This window comes from Melanotaenia boesemani, chromosome 18 (assembly GCF_017639745.1).
Source record: "Melanotaenia boesemani isolate fMelBoe1 chromosome 18, fMelBoe1.pri, whole genome shotgun sequence".
Classification (NCBI taxonomy): Eukaryota; Metazoa; Chordata; class Actinopteri; order Atheriniformes; family Melanotaeniidae; genus Melanotaenia; species Melanotaenia boesemani.
This window is the reverse complement of record NC_055699.1, coordinates 14,046,907-14,069,523: the sequence shown is the minus strand read 5'-3', so window position 1 is coordinate 14,069,523 and position 22,617 is coordinate 14,046,907. Positions and strand designations below refer to the sequence as shown.

At 36.7% G+C, this 22,617-nt stretch overlaps 1 protein-coding gene across 6 annotated transcripts in view; it reads left to right on the top strand.

Moving 5' to 3' along the window:
* The first annotated feature begins 221 nt into the window (after window positions 1-221).
* eya1 (EYA transcriptional coactivator and phosphatase 1) overlaps window positions 222-22,617 on the top strand; it is a 59,792-nt gene continuing 37,396 nt past the window's right edge. For all 6 annotated transcript variants that reach the window (XM_041968983.1, XM_041968982.1, XM_041968981.1 and 3 more), the window contains exons 1-2: window positions 222-434; window positions 4,662-4,720. The gene's annotated coding sequence lies outside the window, so the exon portion shown is untranslated. The remainder of the gene's footprint in view (window positions 435-4,661; window positions 4,721-22,617) is intronic.

Sequence of the window (22,617 nt, the reverse complement as noted above, 5' to 3'; positions counted from 1 at the left end):
TGTGGCTAAATGTTGACAAAAGAAGCTGCAAATTTTGTGTTAACTTTCTAATATCAACTTTAAAAAAAAGAAAAGAAAAAAGGTAGAATTGTAACGAGTCTGAACAGTCTGTTCACGATTAAAGTAAACCGTAACAGCATAAACTACAGCTTTCCTCATGCTTTTAATACCAATGGGCAGCGCGCGCACACGCGCATGCGGATATCTTGTTAATTCTGTGTAACCTTCCGACTCCGCTGCCACGGGAAGTTTTTCATAAGCAATGACACGTTTTTTTACCTAGTTTTTGTCTTTTTTATCCTCCTCATCGGTGTTTTATGCGCACGTTTTCCATCAAGCAGAGTGAAAACAGTCGAGTCAGAAGACTGTGACATTCATGTCTATGGACAGGGAGACTTGTTGCTTGTGGTGACAGCGGTGATACAAGTTGTAAGGTAGGGACTTTTGCGAGCACAATTACTTTTAGTATTTTGTTTTTTATATGCTGGCACTTTCTTCACAATTCACCGTTTGTACATATTTGTAGGATTTGCGTGGTTAATTGACAGCCGTTTAAAATTTGGGCGGAGGCAGCGCAGTTACTTTGCAGCTTGACCACAATGAATCTTAGCTCTAGTATAAGTCGCGGAAGGATCTGTGAGCAGTGATAAGTTACATCACTTCTACTGGTATATTTTAAAATACACATTATATATAGTGATTTTTAAATTTATTTTTAACGTAAAGTTATTATAGCTATTGAAGCGTTCTATTTAAAGTGTCTTGCTTTCTCTTAAATAGTGTATGGCCATTTGTTTGCTTGCATTATGGACATTACCTTAGAGTAGCTGTACAATAATGAATTAGTCTCAAAAGTGAATTAAAACAGTTTTATTTAAAATAAGTTATATCGCTCCCATCAGTGCATTCTACAGCATTTTATGACATCTGCCCGCACCCCTCAGTGACATGTATGCTTTAAAAAAAAAAAAGAAGAAAAAAAACCAAAAATCACTCCCAGAAATAAGATGCAGGTAGTACAAGCTGCATTAGGGACATTTCTATAAAATATCATTTGCCTTAAGTTGTTGGATTTGCTCTCATTCATTCTGTCCCAGACTGCAGTTTTTAATTTATTTTATTTTTTTTTACTGTGCACCACATTTGACAGTGATGGATAACTGGTTAAAAATGGACATTTTCTCCTCAGTTGGTGTATGTTGGACTGACTCAAGCATGCACTGAGTTCCTCCCTCAGACCAAAGAGCTCTAGAAAGATTGTGTTCCCCTCTGCTTTTCCCATTGCATTATGATACAGTTTGTCTTCATTTTCTCCTAGCTTGGAGTCATTTTCATGATGCATCACTGAAGCACATTGTTAAGACAGAAGTGTAGGTTATGTCAAAGTTATGCCATCATGGATACAGAGGCAGGCCCTGTATAGTCTTGCAGCAGTGAAAAAGCATCTCACTGGATCAACTGTGTAAATATGGAGGTTCTCTGATTTAGTATTGTTGTTTTACTGAAGAGTGTAGAAAAATATCAGAAGAAACTACACACCAGAATAAATGTTGTGATGAAGTTTACTGCTGATATTTGCTCACCTCTGAATAGAGGCCATACCAGAAGTACAGAAATTCAAGTATGTGGTATTGCAAACTAAAATGCTCAATCAGTCTGTATCATCTCATCTCTTTCTTTCCAATGAGATTTCAAATATGACTGGATGCATTGTCAGGTTTACACATTTTTGGTGTTGGTAATCAAACTGAACGTTATCACAGATAAGCTAAATATATTTATATTTATTTATTGTTTAATATATTTTTATATTTTGCTCTGGAGTGTGCAGATATGCACTAGAGCCAATAAAATAATTTGTCTTTAAAGCTATGTCTGTAAATTACGTGTTCAGTAATATGTTATCTGTTGAACTAATAATTTTACCCATAAAATGTCTGATAATAATCAAAGATTGGTTGTTAGGATTCACTACCATTCAGTCAGTGATGAAGACAAAGACAAAGATAAGCAACAGATACATTGATTAGAAAGGATATAACCTGATGATAATTGTTTATGTTTTTTTTTTTTTTTTTTTTTTTTTTTGCTTGCTGGTAATCATAATCAATGACTATTGTGGCCCTGCTACGGTATTGTGTTTTGTGCATACATATTGTGGTATAATCAGCCATTTTAAAAACATACTTTAAAGTTCCTCAGCTTTGATTACCTTGCAGAAATGTCTGTGTCATTTTAACAAAATTCAACACTATGAATGGCATCTACATTTGCTTGGTCAAAACATTTTATAGATGTTTTATTTTAATTGATGATCGACCATATTTATGAAAATTATGTCATGTCTTTTTTTGTTTTGACCCAGTTTATTTTTTTGGTGCATAAGTGATTGACTGAACTGGAAAAGGACTTACCCAAAAATTGGAGTTCAGAATTCAGTCAGTTTTATAGTGTGGCTGCACAGCAGGAATACTGCAATGTGTCATGTCTGCAGCAATGAACAGAACCATTTTCAATCACACATGTACTATATTCCCTACTGTACTCTACATGTGCTTCATGTTTTCTTTAAGACTTGACTTCAGAAGAAAGTTCTCCAGTCTGTTCTTCTTACTTTTGAAGTTACATGCTCCTCCAATTACTGGGGCCATGCAGTCTCCCCCATGGTGTCCTTGGACAGCTCTTTGAGTGCCTGAAAATGTTGCGGACCATTAATTCTGGATTGTCTTCATGTGTTTGCATAATTTTCCCTCCGTAACCATTTTCCTCCCCATTTTCACAGTCTGTGTGCTCGGGTGTATTTTTTTCTCCTTCACAAATGTTTGAATCTTTAAAAGATTTCAGTTTTATATCATTTTTTCAGTACCACTGACAGTTGTTAAACTTTTACATCAGCCTGTTTTATGGTGTACAGCCTGCCAGCTGTGTACTGTACACAGCCTGTGGGTTTTACTACCTGTGTGCTGATGTTGCCTATTGAAACTCCTCACCTGCCAACATATAGGTTTACAGATGTGTTCCATGATGTCTTATATGATAAGATTGAAATATCCAGGAATATAAGATCCTAAACAAAGCAGAGAAGTTTTAAAACAGAAAACCAGTTTTGTCTAAAGGAGACGTTGGTGTTTTCTTTAACCTGATATATTTTCTAGTTTTTTTCAGTGAGACTAATTTGCTGTCAGGCAGGAGGTTGTTTTTGCAACTCAGGCAGACTCCAGAAATTAATTTATCCAAATAACCAAGTCCTCCTGGGCCATGGAGGTTGGGACACTGAAATGGTCCTGGTAGGCAAAGCCGTCGTTTGAAGTCTGGAATGTTTTGGCTGACTTAGAGCAGGCGACTGGAGTGGAGGGATCATTTTCACTGACCCATGGGATTTTTAACCATTTTCATATACTGAGAACAAAACAAAGTGAGGAAAAATGCCTGAGCTGATTTGCATTGACTTTGCTATCAAAATCCAAAAGGAACATGTTAAATAAGACTGATTTAGGGGGAGAAGGCATTTCCTTTTTGGGTTATTTATACACTATATAGATGATAGAATATAAAGCTTAATTGATTAAAAAGTTTGATATTGTGATCCACTCACAAAGGCTCACTGTAGGCATGAAGTATCAAAGTTTGTGCTAAAATTTCCTCTTAAGACACAGATTCTATTGGAATTATTCAGCTTAAAGTGAAAAAAAGATAAAAATAGTCCTTATTAATGTGCTACGAGTGCTAATTAGATGGTCATTAGGCATGAATGCAAAACAAATACAAGCCACTTCCCAATAATCCAAACACTTTAATTGTACATTGTATAAATGCTTTCATTAGTGTGCATGCAGTAATTTATTATAGCCACTTTTTATTTTTTAAATACTCTGGGTAGTTACATTTATATATTGGATCCTTTTAAAGGCTTCAATTACAACAACTTGATGGTATGCTTTCATTAAACAATCCCAAGGAAAGCAAAGTGCAGGAAACCAGGCGGTCTTGAGTAACGGGCCACTTGAGTTTCCAGCGTAATAAATAATTCACAGGTCCTGTGTGATGAGCTGCTGAGGACAGAAATCCCTAATGACAGCTTTTTATAACCTATGACTCAGCTGCCCATTATGCTTCTGACATCCCTACACAGACCACATCCCTTCTGCAAGCACTCTACTCAGCCTGCAGCTCCCTGACAAAAGGGAGTTTTATTACAAAGTACTACGCACTATCACTTAATGAAAGAAGCAAGTGTGGAACATGTATTGAAAATATTAAAATTCTAAATGTAAAAGATGCCTGTTCTGAGATCACATTTAATACTTTACAAGTGATTTATTAATTATTTATTAAGAAAATGTCTTTTCTTCATACATATACGCAATGTATAACTAACATATCCTGAATTGTAATTCATTTATCAAGATGGAAATGACTTAGTTCAGTGCTCATACATACAGTATCATGCTAATCTTCTCATGTTTATCTCAGTTTCTGGCCAGAATATCCAAAGTTTCTCAGTTCGTCTCTGTGTCATCTTTATTAAATCATTTGTGGGCAGTCGTTTGCATCAAAAACATCCATTTTAGTTGGAAAAAGGAGAAATTTTTCACGTTCGCACCTTGCTGAAACTTTTATTTGTAGCACTTATATTTGTATCTTGTCATTTTCTGTTTCAGGTGCATGTATGAAGGTCTAAGCTGTCTTCAGTTTCTGTCACTACTGGCGTATGGGTGAGGTAAGAAACGGAATAACTTTCTTTCAACTTTCTTTAGACTGCTTTAGGTCCTCTACTTAAAATGTTACAGAGTTTGATTGGCATAATAGCACCGTACCCCCCCAGGTAAGGTCAGTCTGAGCAACATCTGGGTTTATTGTGCTTTTTTGCAACTCCCAGCACAGAAGGCAAGGCCTCATATGGTTTTGGTTGATATCATTATTATTATCATTTCCAAACCCCAGTTCTTACTAAGAATAAATGGTTAATTAAAAAAAAAAAAAAGGTCCAATTACTCAGTCCTGCTTGCAGTTGTCCCCAGGGTTAGTGTTGGGGAATAAATCTGGTGGCCTTGATTAAGTACCTGACAATAGAGTTAGCACAGCACTAGTAGTTTATAGTAACACAGCGGACATGGGCAATTAGACCCAACGAGTAATTTACAGTACTGCTTGCAGGTGGCGACCGGGTATGAGCTAGGGACCACCTTAGTAACAAATTAGATCGCATTGGCCTGTAGAAGAGAATGTAGAAGCTCTGTAGGGCTTCCAAATAAAGCAGAGCAATCAAAGAATATAAAAAGTTTGACATATTTCAAAGATGTTTTTATTTTGTTTTTGAGAAACGAATAACATACAGCAATAGCTTTTTTGTCTATAATTTTCAGGAGAATGAATGATCACCTTCATACATTGTTGATCTTTTTACGTCAGCGTGGACCGCGCTCCTCTCACTGCTACCTATTAATTATGAAATACTGTAGGTCTTGCCCATTTCATTTTACTGCCTCTTCCTGCTGAACTTGGTGTGAAAGGCTGCTGTTCTTAAATAGGTGTATAAAAGCAAGAGCGGAGAAAGTTCCCCATGCAGCAGCAACTCTCTCCAGCATTATGTCACCAGAGTCAAAAAGGCAAGGCTGAAGAAAAATAGCTTGTTTCACACGTAATAGACACCTTAACACATGGAGCAAATGGAGCGGAGATTGTGGCTACTTCTCTTTACTGTTGCAGGACAGACAGTGGCTACCTTGATAAGAAAAACGTTCATTATAAAATTTGACTCTTTCAGTTTATAATTAAAGAATACAAATATGTATTGCAGTTGTGAAAGCTTTATAAGATAATTATTTTGATGTTCTTTGTATAACATTAATGGAAAATAGTGCCCTCTTCTGTCTGCTTGTCTCTCCCTTGCCCATCCACACATAGTTTACAGTATGGACAGTAGTATTTTGAATGGCTCTATTTACTGTGACTTATCAACCTTTTGTACATATTAGCTACTAGGACCCCTGGAATAACAATGTCTACCTTGATCCCCACTGTCAACACACTGGCCTTGCTATGGGGTGAGTTCATCAAGGACACCACAGTATGGTGGTGCGTCTGCTCCTCATGATGGATCACTGCTGCGCTGTTGTCCTCTGCAAGCCTGTTTAATTTATGAGGGGTATGTCACTGGCCACTAATGCTATTTCTTCTTGTTGCTTCTGATTTCATTTTGTCTAATAAGTTTTATTAATCCATTAATAGAGAAAGAACTGGTTTATTTGTTTGAATTTTCATTTAGTTTTCTTATTGATCAACTCCATTGTATTTCGAAAATGTAAATAAATCTGCAATTTGATTTCAGCAACACACTCCAGAGAGCGCCGTGATAGAGACAAAAACGAAAAAAAAGCTTACAAAATAAATTAGTAATACTATTACGGGGAGATTCAACAATCATCAGAGTACCAGGTGGCAAGTGAGGGTGTCAGGAATGGGTATAAAAGCAGCATCCACCAAAGACTTAATCTTTGCAAGTAAGGATCTGTTGTGGCTTTGTGCTAAACTCTTAAAGAGAATAATCAGTAAGTTTTAAAAAAGGTTCTCCATGTAAAACCACAAAGATCTTGGATCATTCTATGTTCACTATAAAGAATATTGATGAAAAGATTCAAGGAGTCTGAGGAAATTTCAGTGCATAAGGGTCAAGGCCTGAATTCATTGTTTGATGCATGTGACCTTAAAGCCTTGAAGCAGCACTGTGTGCAAAACCATCATGCCACATGGGTTCAGAAACACTTTGGAAAACCATTCCAACACCATCGACTACTCCTCCAAGAAAAGTAATCTTTACTGTAATACTCAAGAAGGAAGCTATATATCAACTTTTCAAAGAAACCCTGCTGAGTTCTCTAGACACAAGCTCATTTCAGATGGACAGAAAGAACCTGGACACATGTTTTCCAGTCCGATGAGTCCAGTTTCAGCTGTTTTTGGTGAAAACTGACATCTGTTTCTTCATTCCAAAGATGAGAAAGACCATCCCAGCAGTTATCAGCAAAAGGTGAATAAAACAATGTCCCTAATGGTATGGAGGTTCAACAGTGTATATAGCTGAATTACTTACATATGTGTAAAGGTACCTTTTAGGCGGAGGCATATATTGCAATTTTGGAGAGAAATTGCAGAGAGATGTGTTGTTATTTTACCAGGACAACAATTTTAAAATGTGCATGCTTTACAGCAGTGTGGTTTTTATCGACACTGTACATGTAACTGATTAGATTCCAGATCTGACTCTTTTTAAAGAAATATGGCAGAAGAGGAGAATCTACCAACAGACAACAACAGCCTGCTGAGCAGCTGAAATCTTATAATTAGCCCGAATGGACACAGATTTTTTTAAGTATAACTGCCACAATTATTATTCTTCCAAAATAATTTAAAAAATAAATAAAAGGAATGATGTGACACAGGAGCAACGTGCTTCTTTCCTAGCTTGTGTGAGTGGGTTGCTGGCTTCATTTCAAGTGTTGATCAGTGAGGACACTAAAAAACATTTCTAAACTAATGAACAAATGACTGACTTAAGTTTTTTTGTTGCACCTAATAATAATAATAATAATAATAATAATAATAATAATAATAATAATAATGCTGAAACACAACTCTTCTTGAACACAGGTTGATCATTTCCTATCACAGCTTTACCACAGAGTTATTTCTTTTACTTTTTTTATATTTACTCTTTAAGCATCATGCCAACCACAGTGCTGCAAGGCTTGAGTCTATTTTCATTTATGGCAGACACCCTGCAAATAGTCAGAGCAGCTAATTGGCATAAACTCCAATGATGTGAGCAGAACTACACCACGAGCAGCTGTGTGTGGTCCACAAATGCTTGCACAGCTATTTTTGAAACAAAGCCTGAAAGAAATATCAAATTTGTTTATGTTACACCTGCAATGCAGCTTTGCCCTGATGACATATGTTGTAAACAGCAGGACATTAAGTTTTTTCTGCTTATAGTAAAAGGATTAATGTTATTGAACTCAGCTATTATTTGAACAAGTATAAAATTAATGAAGCCTGTCTTGCGTGAGAGAAATTCAGTTCTTGAATAAGCTTCCTTTTGTGATTGCTAACCATTCACCAAGTTAAGGAATGTTCTTTGGTTTATTTTTTACAGAAACAAGTATGAACAAGTGTGACCTTATTGCTGAGCTACTGAATAAACCAGGCATTTCTGCTCCTGCTATTTAATCTCTCATTAACTGTTAGGTGACATGAAACAGTGTCAGCCTCATGTATTTGTTTGCCAATCAGACGCAGTTTGAGTGACAGCCACAGGACAGCACATCACTTATGTAAACCTTTCCTCTGCCACCACAAAATTAGAGTGCCTGTTGCCACACACCGCTACCTCCTGCTTCTGCACAAATGAGGAAGAAGACACTCTGGTTCAGAAGTTCACATTTTGGACGTATGCCGGAACTACTTAAAGCCAGTGACGTTTTTCAGGGAACAGGTGGTCAGAGTGACATAATTCTGGCTTGCTGTTATGATCCTTAGAAATTAGGGCCTGTTGCTCTGCCAGAAAGATTATTGTTCTCATAATAAATGTGAATGGATTTGACTTGTTAATAATGTAAATAGTTAAATATGAAAAGAAATTTTAAAAGAGTGACAAACAACAATGTTTCATCTGCCTGAATATAGTGATATTTCCAAACCGGAATAAATAATGTCTTAAGGCTTGGCTGAGAAAGCTGTTTATTTTCATGCACTGTTAACTACTGGCACATATGCGTTAGAGTGGAATGCCATTCAGAATGCAGAAAATATATTTAGTTCTTGCCAACAGACAGCAAAAGGCACCAGTGGGTCTAGCCCCTGTGTGAGAACAGTTATTTCTGTCGCAGTATGGACTTTCAATTACTGTAATCCGTTGCTTCACTCCTTCAAGAACATCAGGGCTGATTTAGTATTTAGATACATGAAATCTGACAGCATATATCATAAATATCATTACTAAAATCACCTGAACAACCTGCAAATTATATTGAGTTGGTTTCTTTTGGTATAACAAAGTATGGATATTGTTAATTAGCAATCTGGTGCAGTGCTTGCCTGATTATCTGTTTTGTGCCTTATATCAATAGCTCAGTTATTAACGACACTTTTCACCGAAGCAAGGAAGGTATAGGATGTTTGCTAGCATTTTGTTTGACAGATTTAAGCTTTGATTTTGAGTTCCTTTGAGCCCATTAATATATAGCTGCTTATGTACAGTGGAAATACCCCACAGCTGCAGTCTGGCGGCTGGCCCATTGGTGACCCTCAGAAAACACTCAAACTTTACTACCATACAGATATGTGTCCAACAAACATGCTAGGCATATACTCACGAGATTGTTGCCAGTCCATTAGTTTTAAAACTTTTTAGTTTCACTGACTTAGAGTCACACACAACTCTCTGGGAACACTAAAGACTGTTTTAATTTTCAACTCCTGTGAGGTCTTTGCTAATTTGGCAAAGGTTTTAACTAAAACTGGGCAAATCTATTGACAAAGACTTGTGATTTACCGGGGATAAGCTGAGAACAATGCCCCGATAAGTGAATTACTACCTGAAAGGACACATAAGGATTGTATCCTAAAACTAAGCAACTGCTGAACTCTATGTTTATATTAGCAGACTGTTGACTATCTCCTGCAAACACAACTTATCCTGGTCAATTGCTGCATGATTCCTGCAGTTGGAATTCCCATTGTATATTGCAAGTTTGCTTTGTTTGCCACATACAAACAGTACAGGGTATTGCAGATTGCCTTAGAGGGTTTAAGTTGCAAATACTGTGGAAAGACAAATAAATGCTAATAGAAATTATGTGGACATTTTGGTATGCTTTGTTTGCAAAGTAATGTGTTGTTTATCACGGAGCTATCTTAAATACAATAGCTTTTTCTTAGATTATAATCAGTTGCTATTCTTTTATGCATATTATCATGTTTATTTCATGCACTGAAAACAGTTTATATACAACATGAAGGTTGTAGATGTGCTGTGGACTCTTAGTTTGAAACACAAAATTACTCTTTCTCTGTTTCTCTGTTTCTCTTCTCTGTTATTGATTTTTTTCTGAGTTAAAAAAAATCTATGCAGGGTTTGACAAATTAAAATCTGCATTTATGGAGTGGCTGCTGTTCCCGTTACCTTTTTAAAGGATTCTTTACTATGGGCAGAAAGGGATAATTGTGCCATTAGAGCTTCTAACTCAGGGGTCAGCAATTTTTGTAACATGGAGTGCCACTTTTCTTCTCAACTATAACGCAAAGTTAAATTCATGCAAAATATTAAAACATTTCCAACATACCTGGAATTTTATTACATGCATATAGAGGACATCAATTATATTTTTAAAGATAATTTTCTGTTATTAACTCAAAAACTGCTTTCATAAATAGAATAGAATAGAACTTTATCGTCATTGCAATAAGTTCAACGAAATTACAAAGCCCTCCGGTAAGTGCAAAACAGAATAATAAAAAAAAAATAGAATAATTAACTAATGCAAAACGCATGCACTCCTTTTCTTTGCAACCTGAAAAAGTCTGTGATGATATGCTGTCATTCATACCAATCACTTACAGGTGTAGCCAATCACTGGGCGGTAATGCAAACACTTCCGGAGGATTCTTCTTTGTTGGTGTTTGGCGGCTTCGTCTTCCAGTCGGCGGACTGGGTATCGAAATTAGAAATCGAAATTTAAAATTTGAACGATTCCAGGAAAATTGGAAAGTAAGATCCAGTTCCAATCGATGCTCAATGTCCAACCCTAGGGAGCTGTCACTCAAACCCAAGAAATAAGGCCACACATAAAGCGACGGCCGTCATAACACTGAGAGGTGCCAGTGTTTATGCCTCGGGGTGCCACCTGTGGCACGAGTGCCAAAGGTTGCCGACTCCTGTTCTAACTCAACAGTGTCCACAATCATTGACCAAAAAGTAAATAAATAAATAAATACAATTTGTAGAGGTTTCTGTTCTCTGGGTACTTTTAGATTTTTCTTTAATTTTTTTTACATATGGAAGACGAAACATGACAGATTGACTACATGCTTTGCTGTCCTATCAGGTCACCCATTAACGTTCAAATGACTTCAGAAGTGATATATCAATTATTTCTTTTTTTCTTTGTTTTTGGCACAAATCTACACAGATGTTGTACAAACAAAAGAGACCACTGGGCACTAATAAAACTAGCAATCTATATCAGTTTGATGTCAGCTCGATAATTTATTTTGATTAACTGTGATCAAGATATTCAGAACATTATCAACAAATAACAAAGCTACTATAAACCAGGAAACCACTTAAAAATAAGTTAATTCAACTTGCTATAAGCTCAACATAAAACTCCACTTTATGGTCAAAATGACCACCATAATGTATCAGACTTTCAGTCATTTAATTAACTGTATTGAATAACTTTCTCTGATATACAGTATTGGTTTTCATGCATGGATGAAGCAATTTACTGAAGATAGCTAAGTGAGCATGGTGTTTGTGGATTTTAAATTAAGTACAAATATGGATTAGAGCAGCACAGTTTTGCATAAATTATTTGTTTCTCATAGTAGATATATATTCCCTTAGCTTTGGAACAAAATCCATCTGGTTTGACTACAATAATGAAAAATTAATTTCTTAGTAATGCCTCTGATTTGCTGCCATGAGTGAACAATACCTTTATCTTCTCAGTACTCAAACTTTTTAAATGTCCTTGAGGAGTTCTTGTTTGATTCCTAAACCTACTGAGATCTCTAATGAAGGCTTTACCTTCCAGGCAAGCATATTTCTCCAAATGACAGTAATTTACATATGATGTATTTAGAGAAGAAGAGGGCAGGCTAATTCTATTTAGAGATTTTCCTTTGTTTTAGGAGTCATTAGCAGCTAGCTGAAATCTAATTTTTACAATTTCATCAGGCCATCTTGGAAAGCCTCAGTGAGCTCATCAGAGAGGAGCATTTATTGCTAAGTGTTCTCTATTGCATTAGCACACAATAAAGCGGCCAGGGACTGCTACAGACGTTTATGTGGAATCCAGTTAACACTCTGCCAATTCGTTTTTTATTGGGACACAATCAATTTTTATTCATTTTAAAGGCAGAATGCTTTCTTTCATTGTGTGCCTACTCCAGCTTATTACGCCCTAAACCAATTACTCAGTTGTTTTCACAAAATGCTAATGTTTATGTTAAAGGTTTCCTCTTTGAAATGCAGACTGGTCATGCATAAACATCCACTTCCCCCTATGACTTAAGGATAACAATTTTATTCATTTAATTTGTGTAAGTCTGACAGACGGCGAGCTCTGAGCAATAAGACTGCTTTTGAAAAATCACAATATTAGTTGTTAAAGTTGTCCCTTTGGTAAATCTGTTCCTCACTTTAAATTCTCTGGCCGTTCTCAAGAAATTAGATTTTTACCCTCACAGGGTTTGAACAAGACTTTTGCATGTGCCATGTTTTAGAAATTTAATGTAGAGAAGAGAACTTTAGTTCTGTTGTAATGGTTTGAAAAGCAAAACACACTAAGCTGTTAAATAGCTAATAAAATGTAAAATCCAACTTGTTGAAAAAACATCAATAAAAGATTTATATTTCTTCAATATGATATGACAGTCGTTATTAAGAAATGCAAAACTTGAATAGATAATTTCAATATTTTTTTTTTTTTACAGTGTCAGCTGTCATTTGACTCTGACTGTCTCCCCAGGTTGACATTACTTGCAGTTTAAAATGATCTGCACATTAACTCATATTAGGATTTTGAAATACTGTGAGAGACATTTCCCACTAGAGATTTTAACATTTGAAAGACTTGTAATAAATCCGTCCTTAGTGCAGATTTGTTTGTAGGTGAAGGCTATATGAGATAGAAAAGTGACGGTTTGGTGGATGTTTACTGTCAACCTATACATTGATTCACTGTCATTAACAATGCTTTTCTTAAATATTAAAATTATGGTAAAATGACATCTCTGGCTCAATTTGGGGTTTGAGCTGAACTGCAAACCTGTCAGTCATGTAAGTAATTTATATTATCCCATAAAAGGCATTAGGAACAATTATGCAACAAAGTTTTTTCCTCACCCACTGTGACTTTCTTAAAATTGCAAATCCAAACTACTTGTTAAATGTTAGTGTTGCAGTTGTTTTCATCTCAACTTTAATCCATGTCTTGTATCACTGGCTTTTCATAGCCCAGTAGATGCACATGAAAGTATATTTATTGTATACTCATTACTGAAGTTTTCTGCTTGTGTAGATCATGGAGATGTCGTGCATGTGTGGTGGAAAAGCAGCCTCAGTTGCCTCAGTGTGAGCTATATGAGTGCTTCCTCACTGCGATGTAATAATTAGAGTGCCTAAGTGCTCCTGGAGAAAAGACAAACCTTTATACCCTTTTCCTCTTCAGCCCCTCCTCTCGTTCGCCAAGAAGGTCTTTAATGGCTCCCATTTGACTCTCATATCGTTTATTGTTTGGTATCAGGTGTACACCTTGTACCATTCACCATTTGCACTGAAGCACATAGAATGTGAATTGTAATGTAGGCAACAGACAATGTAGGCAAGTTTTACACCTTTTTCTTCATCCCTCAGCTTCCAATTTCTGTTACTTTTCCATCACTAAAATACACAAACCTCTTCAACTTGCTATGGCTTACTTAAATGCACAAACAAATCATATCTGTAGCTCAAATGATAGTAACACTATGTTACTGTATATTCAAGTGTTCAGGGTTTCCATGTGTGCCCAGACATTTCTCTATTTTAGTTATGGGATTTGTTTTGAATTGTGCTCTAAAATGCTTTCAAGACATTGATGAGGTGACAAGTTATCATTGATCTGTTCTTACTCAGTGGGATCCATTAAATAATGTATGGGCTCCTGTGCATTACCAGTGCACTTTCCTGTCCTGAACCCATTAAAGGAGTAGGACATAGGGCCCTTGTGGCTTAGGGTCCTCGGAGGTCCTTTGGCTTTCATTTAATTAAGTTATCCTATAATGAAAACTCCCATAATGAGATTAATTTTAATTATTAATCAGTGGTTGATTTGAGGGAGAGGCTGTATAAATAATGCATGACAGGGCTAAACATTTTTCAATTCATCACCTTTTCCTTTTGTTAAAGGTGCAATTTATTAAGTGCTCTGCAGCTGCTATGCTCTGGTGGTGGAGATATGCCCCCTGATTGACCAGAGGTCAGTCAGGGGGCTGAAGTGCTTCCCTGTCATTTGAAAATGTCCTCATTACACTTCAGTGCTGTCTATGAAGATTTATACATAGTTGAAAAGAAATTGACAAAGTTCTCCTTTCATCAAATTCCCAATATTTTTCTCCTGAGATGCTCTAAGCTTGATGGGTTTTATATCAATACCTAAGGCAGTTAAGTAATCATAATTATGGCTGCAATTCTTTGCTGATGTTTGTATACTTCCGTCAGATTAGTATGTTGATTTCCCCCAGTGTGAGCACATTAGAAGACTTTGGTGTCTGGCCAACAGAATAGGATGAAGATTGTTGACTGTCACTGTGTGAAACCGCAATTAGCTGGCTTGGTAATGTACTTTTTTTTTACGAGTTTTCAGGCAGTAAAAACAGCAATACAGCTGAGATTAGTAATATGATACATTTCCGAAAACAAGAAAATTTGTTGTAAATGAGCAAATTTTACATCAGAATTGTAGCATTATGTGATAGGCAGACAAAGCAACAGAAGTGGTTGAGGGCGGGAGACAAGAATGTCATTGGGATGGTGAGCTGGGTGCATTTATCAGGCCTTCATCAATAGCTGATTAATAATTCAGGCAGAGTCTGGGACTTCTTTAGGACAAGGTTTCAGCTAGCTTGTAATTTTGTAGATTGCATAGTCATCATGCAATGGATGGGTCAGGCTTCTGTGACAGTCACAGCTATGAATCTAGGTTGGCTGATTCAACAGGTTAAGGAAATGTTTAGATGTGTTCATATTTTAGTCAGATATTCAAGACAAATACAGTAATAAAGAAATCACCTGGAAAGAAATGTGTACTTCTTTGTTTTTTTTTTCTTTTTTATCTATTTCAAAAACTTCAGAGACAAAAATATTTGTATTCATAATTAAGCAGAGATTAAGCAAGACATGAACATAAATGTCCTTTAAGTAGTATGTTCTGGTCCTGGTTGTACACACAGTGAAACCATTGCTTTTTGCTAAAGTTAGCCTCCAGAGATATAAATTATCCCAGTACAAATTGTAGCCTAATTTTAACATCAAAGCTGGATTAACCACAATAAGCAGACTTCTGTACTGACTTAAATTAACTGTAAACTTGTCAATGATGCAGCTTTACATTTAGTCTTTTGAATAAGGCTTTTGCTGCAAATCAAGTCAGAGTGAGATTTCTGCATCAGCATGTTAAATACAAGAATGCCTTTTCTTGCAAAGGTGCAACAAAAGCAACATGTCCAGTGATACTGACACAGATTACAGTGCACCACCAAGGCTTTTACCGTACTACTGGAAAATAGTGTTGGATACTATGACCAGAATTATAGATCATATTATTTTTAAGATGATACAGATTATTCTTCATTTGACTTCTTTTTTTGTTTGATTTATTCTTTTTTTATTTTGTCGTAAGCAGTACATACTGACTCTGATTCGAGTGTCCTCCAGCTTTTTCAGGATATGGAGGATGCTAATTTTAATTTAATATACATTTAATATATTTTTTGGTACTCCAACACAAAAGGTGAAAATTGTTTAGGCTATTTGAATCAGTGTTTGCAGTACAAGACAACTTCATGTCATAACCAAAAGAAAAGACAAAGCAAGTTTTTCAATATGAGCCGGTATACCACCCAACACTACTGGACAGCATTGGATTTTTTTAAAAATTGGCCCTTAAAAGATCTGTACAGCATTAAGTGCAACTTTGGTCGGGGACATGATGGAACCTAAGTGTAATCTGTGGATGAAAGCACAGATAGCACAAACAAAATCAGAAAAGGTGAAGATGTGCATATTAAAAACTTTTTCTGACTACAACTTAGTCAGAACTCGGTGAGATTTGAATTTAACTTTTGATTTATTGCGACAAAATTACAATATTACAAGGGGATTAAAAGTGCCAGCTTTCATCACATCCATCCATCCATCCATCCATCTATCCATCCATCTATCTTCTGTTCCGGTAATTTCAATTCAGGATTGTGGGAGCTTTTTGATATAGCCCACATTAAATCCAAGACACAAGATAGCGAGTTTGTCTGTTATCTAAACAAACAGTTACACTTAATTGAATAGCACCAAACAAATTACACCAAATTATTCTGAACTACCTTCTGCAGTGTTATGCCACCAGCTTCATCCTTTGACAGATTTCTGTAAGATTCCATGGCAGGCAGAAAACATACAAGTATTTCTTCCCATTGTGAGCTGTTTAGGTGCCAGAACAGCCCACAGTCAGTGAATGGGAAAACCTCTCAATTACCCCAAGCCAGCTCCCTGACAACTCCTATTCAACAAAATAGGCCCTCTAATTGTTCTGACCAGTAATACCTGTTCTGCATCCAAAAGCACTCTATTCTTCTACGCTGTTTCCTAGGCAACTGAAGGGTTTCATGACCTATAAAAAGTTGCTACACCAGTAACTGATATGGGCCTATGCAGTTGTTTGTTTCTATGGTAGACTGCTGGGCTATTTATAGGTATATCTAGCTGGTAGTAATAAGTTCAAAGATTTATAGTAACAATTCATTTAATAAGAAAGAATGAAGTTCCTGCTGGTTCTGACAGATTGAAAGTCAACTCAAGAGTTCAAAAACAAAAAAAACAACATGGGGTTTCACCAACTGAGTCACAAAGTTAAGAGGAAGAAAACTTCACACTCTGTCCCATGTTTTCCCACTGTCTGCCTTTATTCCCCTCAATGCAGAAGTGGATCCCTGTAACAAACGCAGTGTTTATTTTGGAGTCGGACGCAATGGTCCGGATAACCGGAATTTCCTTGTTGTGGTCTCATTTGTGGTTTTAACAAAGACATGCAGACCTGCTGGTATTGATGAATCATATATTTATCATCAGAGGTCTCTAGAAGTTCATCCCATCTCCCATCATGATGTGTGACAATCAAAAGGTGATAATTTATCTCTAATTCACAAGGTTGGAAAGATATATGAACTGTCAAAGGTGTCGGGAAGAAATCTCCCTAAGGCAGTTGGCAGCAGTACAAAGCCATGCTCGTTTCAAATTGTCTCCAGTTTTTACTTGTACTAACTGTCTTTATAGACACAGAATAAATTGTAATCCTTTAAAGGTTGAATGAGCACATTTCACCTCTTTGTAAGTTTTAAATCAACTGACTGATACATATTCACAGTTTTTAGCTTATAAACATGTTGCTGTATTTTTGTCTTTTCATAGTTGTTCCTGATGACATTAGTTCAGGGCCAAGAGGCATTTCCAAATTACAAAACATGTAGCAAAAAAAAAATATGCATCTTGGTTACTAAACGTACAGTAGATACAAAAAGACAAGTTTGAGTCTTCAAAGTGGATTTAAGGAGGCCACCTATAAAAGAAATCAAATGAGATGGACTTATAAGAGGTGAGATGTCAATATGAGTTCCATAAGTTTATGGGCTCAATACATTAACTCCACTGACAAACAACCATTTCCATCTTTAAAGCTTTCTAATGCACATAAGTCGGAGCTGTCAATACATTTTAACTTGTCTTTAAGTGGTTACTCCCTTGCCATCCTTATTTTGTTGCTTCTCTGCTGAAATATATATTGTACTTTACAGTCAGCCTAATATGTTTATAAGAAAAAAACATTGTGATTAATTTCCTTTGTTTTTAGTATGTTTTCGTTATTTATTTATTTATTTATTTATTTTACTTTATTTTTATTGTCATTTTTAAACAAACATTGGCTAAATTAAAATAATTCTAGGTCATTACTAGCTTACTCACTCATATATACTAAAACCTTTAAATCGCAGTATACTCTGTAAAATATAATTCCTTAAATCTGTCCAAGGTGAATGATGGGGAATTTATTTTCTAACAAGCACAAAGGCAGAGTGTTCTGTAAAAACTGCAATGCAAATTCCATTTCCTCATAGAGGAAGTCACATTTAGCGAGGCCACCTCTGCTCCAAACACATCAAGAGGAAACAAACATGGCATATCATTAGGATCTATTGGTGTCTCTCTCACAATGATGTGTTTGTAGAAAATGAACTGCATCAGGAAGTCTGGCTTCTCAGCTGTCAGTGGACTGGCAATGCAAGTAGTTTTTATACAGTATCAGTCAGTTGTGTGTTTGTTATTTTCTCCCGGTTTATAGCTTCTTGCTTAATTCTCACTCAGATGACGCAGTCTTTTGTTTTTCATGTGTAAAGTACCTTGGGCAGCTTTTCCTGCCCACTGGATATTGATAGTACAGCAATAGTACTCCAGAAAAAACAAGAAATGAAAGACTGTCTCCCTCACTCATGATGAATGTAGAAACAAGTAACAGACACAAGCCCGAGGTCACCAAGAGCTACTTTAGGCTGCTTTCAGGTATTAGCATCTGCGTCAGCACTCCTCTTGCATGGTCTTAAACTACGATTATCCCTTGGCTTATTTTGGAACTTCGTCATTTGTAAAGTCCCCTCTACTCTGACATGATTGGAAGTCCTTCTAGTTTTGCAAGCTGCTAATAGTTCACACCATCTTCAAGGATGTGAAAATTGTGCAGCTCAGCATGTTTGCCGCTGTTGTATAAAATAAGTGACTGGTGACCACATAATCCAAGCATCAGCTTTTTTAAGTGCACATGCACAGGGAGGCAGGGTCGACAGATAAGCCCAGCTGTTAAGTCTGTCCTGGAGTTAAAAATGACTGAAAGCTGGTGTCCAATGGCAGTGCCTATTCATCACTTCAAATGTTCAAGCTATGTTCACTTGCACTTGCTTCTTTGAGGACAAATGTGCATGTACAGTACATTAAATATACATTATTTTCCAGTTTAGTTATGTGTGCTGTATATATAGTATATAGGCTAGAAAGCTGGTTGATAATGCCCTTGACTTGAGCATCCCGGCCTGTGTTAAAGTATGGTTCTTTTAGAAAATGCTGCACCATAAACTGACTGTCGAAACATATTTTGTCAGTAAGATAAACCGCTGGCTTGCACAGCACTGCCTCTTTTGTAACTGTATTCAGTCACTAAGCAGAATGGTGCAGACCCAGTCTAAGTGTCTTTCATCTGGCCAATTCAAACAGACGTTTGACCCCAGACATTTGCCTAATGTGTTTTTGTTATGTGGACTCCTGGCTTCACAAATGTCACAGTGGCTGGACTAGTGGGGGGTTTGGTAAGTGAGTCAGGGAGGGGAGACAGGGAGTCAGCCTGAGGGAGGGAGGAAGGGAGGGGGATTGCAAGGCCGCAGTTATGTGTATAACCTCTGCATTTTGCACTCTAACCTATTGGGAGTTGGTTTCTGCACACAAGTTCTAGTGATGACTGTGGGCCTGACCCACTGCAGACCCTCTGATCAGGGGCCCGGCTCCCAGTGCTCTGCTAACCTGGGCAGCTGTGGTGGAGACAGGGAGTGCCGCATTTCTGGCCGCCTGGGTTGCACCAGTGAGAAGCCAGTCCCAGACGGTTGGAGTAACCCTGACAAATGCTGCTATTAGAGGGGAGCTGAAAATTTATTACCAAACATATCGGTATTTTAGGGTGCAGCTGATTTTGATTTAGTGGTGTTTCTGAGGCTCTATCTTTGAACCAGAATGCCAGATTATTACCAGAACTAGTGCCAGACAGAATCTACAGTCACACTATCCAACTGGAATCATGAATCCTTCCTTTTGATCTGTTGTATTTACTCAACATCTAAACCAAAATTCTTGGAACTTGTATTTGTATAAGTACAAGTTTGCAGCTACGAAATCAAAGCCAATATGTACAGGAATAAATATCTTATAAAAAAATAAATAAAAAACAAACAAGAAAAAAACACAAACACTGAAAAAAGTAGTTACAGTGTGATAATATGTTTCTGAAATGTTGTGAAAAGTACACTACATGGAGAGGTTTCTTTATTTGTGCTTAAATGTAATCAACAGCCATTTTTATACCACTAACAACACACTCATATGAAGTCCAAGCTGTATGGTGTGCTAAAAACTGCCGTTCCAGCTTTGGTGTACCTTAATGTTAGAATGTTTAGAAGGGCAGTACTGAAAATCCAATCAAATTAAATTAAACAGTTAAAATTTGTTGTGTTTAAGACCAAAATCCTATTGCCAGGTTAGTCTTTGAACTATATTGTCGTAAGATTGCTCTGGCCTTTAAAACTTGTGAGTGTTTGAATATTTTAGTAGCTTAAAAAATGAGAAATATCAAAAAGTGTTGTGTTCCTTGATGTTTGAGTGAGGATCAAAAATTGAGATTTGCAAGAAAAGTGAAATGATGTCTTCAATCTTAATGTGAGATCCTAAGGAAGACATTTCAACACACTGTATATCAAACAAGCCACATTTAAGTGACTTATTTAGCTGAATTTATTCTTGTGAACATCCTTATCTTTCAACAGGATATATATTCTATTGCCCGCAGTGATGCTTCCAGCCTTAGCAAGGTCTTATTCTGAGTAATAGGTCTCTGATGCGTGCTTGTTTGGCTCTTTTAGGGCCACAGGAGAGCAATAAAGTATCCGTCTGAGGATTTTCAGGGTCCTCGCAACTTTTCCCAGGTGCGCTTCACTAGTCATAAAACATACACGCCTCTCACGGTACATTCATGGGCAAATATGTCCGCTGAGAGTTTTTAACTGCATAGTAGTTAGTATGCACTATGACAACCACAAAATATAGTAATTACATTTCTAAAATTCTCTGAGATGTTTGTAACAAAGTGTGCTTTAAATGGATATTTCACTTGTTTTGTTTGGAGTCAACATGGCTGCAACAATAAGGTCACTCAATTTTAACTTAAGCCTGTGACATTGACAGAGGTTAACCAATTCTTTTGTTCCTCATTTTCTGTGTAGGAACGCTCCAGTGTGTTTCCATGTTGAGGTATGCTGTGTTTGCTTTTATCACTGCTCCTCAGAGAGATGGGCAAACCGGGTGTTTGTTTATGAGGATTTCAGCCTTCACTCGGAACTTTCATTCACCACTTGAAAGCACTTGACTTGCTACTAATTTACCTTATGGAACTTCAAAATTATCTGTCTGCACTGTCAAAATCTTTTTTTGTGGTGACAACATGTCATCATCAAAGATTTCCTCTAGAGTGTAATGAAAGCCTGGTAGATGGGTAATTGTTATACTGCACATAGGCATTTTAAAATCAAATCAACACATTTTTTTACTTTTGAAAATGGCATCTGTTTCTTCTTTTCTGTTTTTGCTTTGATTAATTGACTTGTCACTGTTGTCGTAGATGTTGATTCTAAGTTTGTATTACAGGGTTCACACAACAGTGGGAACAGAAAAATACAGGATGACTATTGAAACTGATCTTGAATTCTGCTTGTTCATCAGTATAGCTTTGCTTTAGCAGGGATATGCCACTCTGTGTTGCTTAGTTTTTTTTTTTTTCTTAGCAGGAAACTGCACATTTAATAACCTGGGAACACACAGTACCTTGCACTTACCAAGTTTTTTTTGACAAATTGCCATCCAGCAAACTTAATGTCCCACATGAGTGAGGGGCAAAGTTGGGGGTGGGAGGTTCTAATAGTAAATTTTTTTTTGTATTTTCCTCTAAGTCAATAGGGGAACACTTCACCCGGTAATGCCTGTAAAAATATATAAAACTGTTATTTTATCCAAAGTTATCCCAAGTTCAGATTTTCTTTCTTGGGGGAAGGTTTTGAATGGGTAATGCTCTGCTGAGACATATGTCAAAAAAAGGAACTTGATCCGGCTTCGAATGTGTGATATTGAATAAACATTGTAGTAGCTCTACCCAAACAAGTTTGCAGCATATGCATATGAAAATATTGCAACTCTGTCGCCAGAGTGTTAGCATTTCATTTCATCCGTACCATTTGATCCCTTGTCACATCATTCCTGCTTCTTTCACACTGTTTATATATTCTCTGTCAAGATAAGTAAACTGACTTTTACCTAGATGTTTTCCTTTGTGAGAAAAACAGCCTTCTAAAAAAAATCCCAGGGATGCCATTTAAATTTATGTTAGCCGCTCAGCGTCTTATCTTAAAAACTTAATCAGCCTTTTGGAATTAAATCTATTTCCATGTGTGTGAGAAGCTGATGGGATAACCTATTGGCAGTGGTGGACAGTTCAGATCTCTCTTCACTTTAAATTGCAGGCAGGCATCCCTGCCACCCCACATGAAGACCATTGAGCCCCATCAAGATAATCCTTAATAAAGAACGGCTTCACATTTAATCTTAGCTCACTTCTCAAGTTTCTTACTTGATATAGTTTTTGGCAAGTGTCGTTTTAGCGTTGATGTCAGTTGAACTGCATCAGTGCGTCTTTTGTTAAGCTGCCATTTGGCAGCTGTAGATAATTTTTCTAGTTACACAAATGATTATTTCATTGATTTACGTTTTTATTGAAT